Here is an 8,216-nt window from a genome sequence, read left to right as displayed (position 1 = left end):
ATTTTTGCCAGTTAAAAAAAGAAGAAAGAGAGAGAGAAAGAGAGAAAGAGAGAGAGAGAGAGAGAATGTCATGCTGTAACCCTGTGAAATTATCATTGGCTCGTGCAAGAGATCCATGGCAGAAAAGAACTGGGTTAAAATATTTTTTTTTCCCAATGACTTGCCTGATTTCTATGTAAAATACTTTCAAGACTAAAGAAGTAAACACTTTCTGATTTTTTTTTCCCATTTTAAAGGGAGTTCCCAGAGTTTGACTCTTATTTTGAATGATGTCTTTGTAACAAACTTCCTCAGTTGACAAAGCACACACGGCATTTCTGTAACTGTGGCTACCATAGAAATGAGGAGCAGTGCCAAATGTTTTACTATTTTAAGGTCCTTATGTAATTTTTTGAGAGCTCAAGGCCTCTAATCTTTAGTACATATGTATTATAGAAATATGACTATAATACAATAACATGCAATTATATATCTATTTATTTTTATATAATACATAACTAATACAATGTTAATAATATTTAGTTATACCTCTCTAACCCACCACTGTAATAAACATTTCAAGTAGTGTGAGTTTGGTGTTTTTTTAGACTTCTAGTCTCTTATTTTGTTTTAAATTATTTATCAACAAAGGTCTGAAGACTTACTGGATATCCTCAACCTTGTGGTGGCAAGCTTTTCCCTTTATTGTAGTTTTGTATTATTAAAGTCGGGTGGAAATGGGACAAAGTAGCTTTGCATCTGTGCCTTCCAGGAGATCAATTTGCTTCCACTTCATAAAAGTTCTTCACCGGTCATTGACTCAGATTCTAGCAGAACTAGGGCCATCAAAATGTCTCTTGTTTATAAAATAGAGTGATTTTAGCATGACCATATTGTAAAATACAAATAAAAAATATTTTGCTACTCTAGCTAAAATAGTTTATCATATTTTTATTTGTAGCTTTTATATTTCTTTGGTGCCTTATATTTTCAGGCAACGACCTTCTTTTTTTATTCCTCATCTGAGGATTTTTTTCCATTGATTTTCCAGATAGAGTGGAAGGGAGGAAGGAAGAGGGATAGAGAGAGAGAGAGAGAGAGAAACATTGACATGAGAGAGACACATTGATTGATTGCCTCCCGCACATGCAATGACCAGGGCCAGGCATCGAGCCCACAACTGAGCTAAGTGCCCTTGACTGGGAATCAAACCTGAGACCCTTCAGTCTGTGGGCGATGTTCTAACCACTGAACACACCAGGGCCAATGACCTCCTTTAATACAGCATTATAAGTACCGAGCAATTTTATGAAATGTTAACAACCATAAGGTAGCTTAGATAAGAAAAAAAAATTGCTGATTAGAAGCCCGGAGAAATATAAAATTGACAAAAAGTCCAATTAAAAACCTTTATAGAAAATAGTCTAATTCTTTATAGATAAGCAGTTTATGCACTGAAGCCAATAAATGTTCCCTTCTCTTCCTTTTCTCCCCTCACCTCCCTCTCAGGCACTAACACACTGAGCAACTCTCCTCTTGCCTCACTCTGTCCAGTGAGATGGAAAAAAACAATTCTGTCCCCAGTTCAATCCCATGACTTCCAAGAATGCCTGTCCAGAGGTCAAAACTTTCGGTGATTTTCCACTTACACCAGACATGAACCTGGCTGGAAGGCAGGGTTTTAGAGTCTGAGGGCGCTCTACCTCTGTGGGCCAGCCTTTGGGGCCGAGGGGCCTGACCCAGACCAGTGCTCAGTCAGTACTTGTTGGATGAACATATGAGTAGAAAAAGTGACGTATTGTATTTGTATTGGTATAAGGTATAGGTAATTGCCTTCTATTTCAGTTTTAAGAAGAAAACAAGGATTTTTTTTCTTTTAATCATTTCTTCATCTGCACGTCAACACTGCTAAAACTTTCTCCTGAGAGGGAGCTTTCAGATTTCTAGATTCTGTTTCAGCAACGACTTGTTTTCTTCTCCCTCTGCCCAGTTTTCTTTTCAGTGAAACAGAAAGTTCCTCTTTGCAACGTGTTTCCTGGTTTTGGATGTGTGTGGAAGAGACACTACTCATTGACATTCTGGTAAAGGGGACTGGCCTCTGGAAGCTCATGAACTGGATGGATGCCTGTACTGACATAAGTCTGAGAGCAAAGAGGGTTCTGAGGCCTGGTTATCTTTCCATCTGGGAATATTAAGCTGTAAAGAACGGAGGGGGCAGAGGAGGAGGTGTGTTAATATGTATGTGCTGCGGTTGGCATGGAGACCTACGTGGAGAGGTTTTTTATGGGCGGTTACTGGACAGACTCAGTAGGGAGATATCCTATATAATAAAAGTCTAATATGCTGTGTCCAGTCGGCCGGTCGGCTGTTCAGCCAATCAAAGCGTAACATGCTAATGATATACTAAGGCTGCTCAACTGTTCACCATGATGTGCATTGACCACCAGGCAGCAAACAGTCAACCAGTTGACCGGACGCTATGACGTGCACTGACCACCAAGGGGCAGATGTTTTGACCGGTACATGATTGGCTGCTGGGGTCTGGCCAATCAGGACTGAGCGAGATGGGCCAAACATGCCCTGGAGCCCTTCCGCAGTCCCTCCCTGGCTGGCCAACCTCCTGCATCCCTCCTGGGCCCTGATCATGCACCAATGGCGTCTTTTGGCCTGGTCTGTGCCCTCTTGCAATCCGGGACCCTTTGGGGGATGTCAGAGAGCCAGTTTTGGCCTGATAGCGGAATGACTGGTCACTATGACACGCATTGACCGCCAGGGGGCAGAGACTCAATGCAGGAGCTGCCCCTGTTGGGGTCCAACCCCAACAGGTCCAGGGGTCCCCAAAGATGTGGGCGGAGCAAAAGAAGGAATGACACGGAAGCAGCCTTCAGGTGATTATCATGGCGAAGTTCCTCTTAGCCAGGTTCCTCCAGCCAAGTTCTGTTTGTCTTTTATTGTCTTGTTACATCTGTATTTATACCAGTTGATTTTAATCCTGTCAATTTCTATTCCAAAGGTTAGGGCGTTTCTTATCTCCATTCCAGGGAGTAAAGATTATGTAGCTTAAGCATGATTGTTCACAGTTAAAGTGATTAACTACCCACCAGGCATTTAGTTAAGGGGTTTTATCCCCTCCCTAACTTCAGGGAAAAATCCCTACCCCTCCCTGGGGAAACAACCTTTCTCGGAGAGGTGACCTTGGTTAAAACACATAGCGCTAAGGGGAGCAAACATATTAAGAACAGTATGCTATATACGCCAGGTCCCTTGAAACATATGCTGTACAGGATGTTTCTTTCCTGCAGCAACTATGTTAAGCAGCAAGGATGGACCGGCTTCTGGCATGCCCCCTGGTGGTCAGTGCACTCCCACAGGGGGAGCGCCACTCAGCCAGAAGCCAGGCTCACGAATGGCAAGCACAATGGTGCAGGAGCCTCCCCAGAGGGCTATTGGACTGTGAGAGGGCACAGGCCAGGCTGAGGGACGACTCTCCTCACCCCACCCCCACCCCCGAGTGCATGAATTTTGTGCACCAGGCCTCTAGTGTTTAGATAAATAGGATCAACCTGAGTGATCAAAATTAAATCTACATAATAAACACTGATTCTGGGACATGTTTCCTGGTCTTTGAAAGAAAACACTTTGACCAGCAATGTGGTTTCAGGGGTGCCAACCTCCCTCTCATTTAGAACCAGCTTGTGGCAAATGGTGGGTTACATATAATATCATGGGCACTAGTAACACTTTAGGCTGAGGTCTTGTTCCTATGGGTTATGCTTCTCGTCCTTTTTATTTTATTTATTTTGTTAGTTTAAAAATATTTTATTTTTATTGTTGAAAGTATTACAGATATTCTCCCCTTTTTCCTTCATTGACCCACTCCACCTCCATCCTGCTTCCCCATGCCCTTTACCTCACTATCATCTGTGTCCATGGGTTATTTACATATGCATACAAGTTCTTTGATCTCTTCCTGCCCCCTCTTTCCTGCTTTCCTCTGAGTTTCCTCAGTCTGTTCTATGCTTCCATGACTCTGGATCTATTTTGTTTGCCAGTTTATTTTGTTCATTAGATTCCAAATATAAGTGAGATCATGTGATACATGTCTTCCTCTGACTGGCTTATTTCACTTAGCATAATACTCTTCAGGTCCTTCCAGGCTGTCTCAAAAAGTAAGAGATCCTTCTCTTTACAGCTGCATAATATTCCCACTGTGTAAATGTCCCACTGCTTTTTTACCCACTCATCTACTGATGGGCACTTGGGCTGTTTCCAGGTCTTAGCTATTGTAAATGGTACTGCTGTTAACATAGGGGTGCATATATTCTTTCTGATTATGTTTCAGGATTTTGAGGATCTATTCCTAGAAGTGGGATCCCTGGGTCAAATGGCAGTTCCATTTTTTAATTTTAGAAGAAACTCCATACTGCTTTTCAGAGTGGCTGCACCAGTCTACATTCCCACCAGCAGTATACTAGATTGCTTTTCTCTACATTTTTACCAGCACTGGTCATTTGTTGATTTGTTGATAGTAGCCATTGTAACAGGTATGAGGTGATACCTCATTGTTGTTTTAATTTCCATTTTTCTGATGATTAGTGACTTTGAGCATTTTTTCATATGTCTCTTGGTCATCTGTATGTCCACTTTAGAGAACTGTCTATTTAGGTCCTTTACCATTTTTAAATTGGATTGTTTGTCTTCCTTTTGTTAAGTTGTATGAGTTCTTTATATTTTTTAGAAATTAACCCCTTATCAGATATTTCATTGGCAAATATGTTCTCCCATGCAGTGGGATCCCTTTTCATTTTATTGATGGTTTCTTTTGCTGAGCAGCTTTTTATTTTGATGTAGTCCCATTTGTTTCTTTTACCCTAGGTGACGTATCAGTGAAAATTCTGCTACATGAGATGTCTGAGATTTTGCTGCCTATGGTTTCTTCTAAGATTTTTATGGTTTCATGACTTACATTTAAGTCTTTTATCCATTTTGAATTTATTTTCTTGTATGTTATAAGTTGGTGGTCTAGTTTTTTCTTTTGCCTTTTTTTTTTGCATATACCAGTCTAATTTTCCCCGCACCCTTTATTGAAGAGACTGTCTTTATTCCACTATATGCTCTTGTCTCCTATGTCAGATATTAATTGAACATAATGGATTGATTTCTGGGTTCTCTGTTCTGTTCCAATGATCTCTATATGCGTTCTTGTGCATGTTCTTCTCACCCCTTTTCAGAATAAAGAAATTTTTCCTTAATAAAAAAAGAAAGGGCACATGAAGTGTTTTTGGTTACTTCCAGGATATTTTGGGGCTTTGAGAAAAGTGTTGTTTTCTTATTTTTTCTCAACACTAGACTATGAGAAGAAAGGAAAAAAAAAAAAAAAATAGTATAAAAAGTCACTTAGGTCCTAATAACTTTGAGCTAGGTAATTTTGAAATTTTACCTAGCTCATAGTTATTTTAGGGACTGAGATTTTAATAGATTTTAATAGGCATATTCAGTTAATTCTTCAGAAGTGTTTAAATCATCTAAGACTTTTGTTAAACACTTTATCTATAAAGCCCTCAGGTAAAGGTCAAAATGCAAATATCTAAGGACAGGACATAATTATGAAATTACAAAAATTCAGAGTTCCCATAAAATCTTTGAAATTTATCTAAATGTGTTTCTACGGATAAGCAAAGCAAGGCTGAGGAGTAGAACAGAATAAACAGTTGAAATTGTGCCAGTGGTATTATTAATGCACAAATCACTTTTCATTTGAAGTAGTGGATTCTCAGAAGTAATCAGAACACACAGTTTGTGCTAATAACAATACAGTGTTAGTTTGTACCAGAAAAACTACAGAGTACCTGGAAGTGTTCCAGTAACTGCCAAAGCAGTAAAAAAATAAATAAATAAAAAATAAAAAATTCCTGATTCCATGCCTGAGAGAACTGGATTTTATTTCCTCTGTTGTTTAAGATTTGCTGCCCTAATGCAGGTTTATTGATGCATCACAAAGATGGGAAGGTTTTGTGTTTTTGTTTGTTTTTTAATATATGGCATAAAAATTCAGAGTTCCCAGTATTTTCACTCACCCTTTTTCTTTTTTTGTTGTTGTTAATCTTCACCTGAGGATATTTTCCCACTGATTTTTAGAGAGTGTGGAAGGGAGGCACAGAGAGAGAAACATCCACGTGAGAGAGACACATCAATTGGCGCCTTCACACAGGCCCTGACCAGGGCTGGAGATCAAGCCTGCAAGTACATCCCCTTGACCAGAATCAAGCCTGGGACCCTTCAGTCCACAGGCCGACTCTCTTTCCGTTGAGCCAATGCCCCAGTTCTCTCCCCCCACCCCCCACCCCCCATATATTTTACCTGGTTTTCTAGTTGTTTATGGTGGGAGGACAATTTCCATAACAGTAATTCTTTGTGGGAAGACACAGAAGTCCCTTGTAGTATAGTTTTACATTGGCTTCTCTGGGGCTCCAGACATTAGCCATTTTTATGGGAACTCTTGGCTTAGGATGCTTAAACCATGTGGTGCTATAAGTGTGGATCCCACAAGTATTTAGTACTGGCTTGAGGAATCATTAACTTTGTTTTTCTACCTAGAACCACCCCCAGGCAGATGGCAAGTTTCCATATAGCTTCTCCATGTCAGTTGGTGATATTGTTACTATTCCCTTTTGTGTTTTTTTACTACGCTACCTTTGTGCTCACAGCCTTGTGCAGAGATGTTGGTATGAAGCTCCCCATTATGAGCAATCTGAGTTTACACCTCTCGTTCTGATGGGTATTAAAACTCTAGCCCCAGGCCATAGGGGCTGTAACTGGGTAATATTATTTTTGCATTATGGCATCTGTGCATATTTGATTTTTATGTACTTATAATGGCTTAGAAAATTTATCCTAGTAAGTAGCTTAGTTTTATGATTCTGACTTAAAATGTTCAATGATTGTGATTTTATGTTACAGTCTTACTAAGTTTATCTACAAAGAAGTACATTTAAGAGGACTCAAGTTTTTCCATATTTATGTACTTAATTTATAGGTAATTAAAGTTATTTAAGGTCTTGCAAAGTTTTTGTTTGGTAAGTCAGAAAATAGTACTTAAAATGGAAAGAAAATATGTTAATTTATAAATACAGTTTAACAAGTTAAAGGGAATTTAATTATACTATAAAGTACCTTCAGAATAACTTTTCTCAATAGATAGATTTTTAAATGAAAAAAATGAGATTTTAAAGCTCAACTTCAATAATTTAGGAAGCTCTAGATTTTTAAAGCTGGAGAACCTGGCTAGAGAACCCAACTATATTGATCATCTGAAAAAACAAAACAAACAAAAAAAACACTAAACTCTGAAGAGTCTTTTCTGTGCTCCCATATAATCCTCTGTATACCAATAGATCACATTTAGCAGGTCACAGATTCAAAATTCTTATGTTAAAAGGACCTTCAACATCAAATTGATAGATGTGTAGTTTTAGTTTTTTTTCCCCTGTAGAAACAACAGCTTTTTATCTAAGTCATCAAATAATAGTTTATTCAGTATGGTCATTATAATGGCTGAAATAATTCTAATAACCACTTTATTGAGCTATGAATACGAAAGCCATTTTTCTCCCTCACCGTTATGGTGTTCCAGAAAGTCTCTGCTGGGTGGCGTGCATCTCAGTGATAGTCTACTTTGATTTCCTAAGCTTTCAAACAATTTCAGAATTTAGAACACATTGTTTTAAATGCTGTTGTTTTGAATCCTCCCCGAGGATATGTTTCTGTTTGCTTTAGAAGAAGAGGAAGGGAGACGGAAAGAGAGAGCAAGAAACATTTATGTGAGAGAGAAACATCGATTGGTTGCCTCCTGTAGATGCTCCGATCAACTAGGGATCAAACCCACAACTATGTGCCCTGATTGGGAATCAAACCTGAGACCTTTCAGTGTAGGGGATGATGCTTCAACCAACTGACCCACACTGACCAGGGCTAGAACACATTGTTTTAAAATTGTGTTTTTATTGGATTCAAAATCCTTCTTGTTTTCTCCCCAATTTGGCTCCAGTGGCATGGAAATGAGGAATGGGGAAGTGGGTTCTGCTAGCACACACCTCCCTCTCCACCTTCTCCCAACACTGGGATTCTGCTGTTGGTCTCGTGAGGGGTGCATTTAGGTTCTGTGTAAAGTCTAGTCCTAGTCTCTCTCCCCCCCCCCCATCACACACACACACACTCACACACACTCACACACAAAC

The sequence above is a fragment of the Myotis davidii genome, unplaced genomic scaffold, assembly GCF_000327345.1.
Source record: "Myotis davidii unplaced genomic scaffold, ASM32734v1 scaffold96, whole genome shotgun sequence".
Classification (NCBI taxonomy): Eukaryota; Metazoa; Chordata; class Mammalia; order Chiroptera; family Vespertilionidae; genus Myotis; species Myotis davidii.
Note: the sequence above shows the minus strand (reverse complement) of the source record.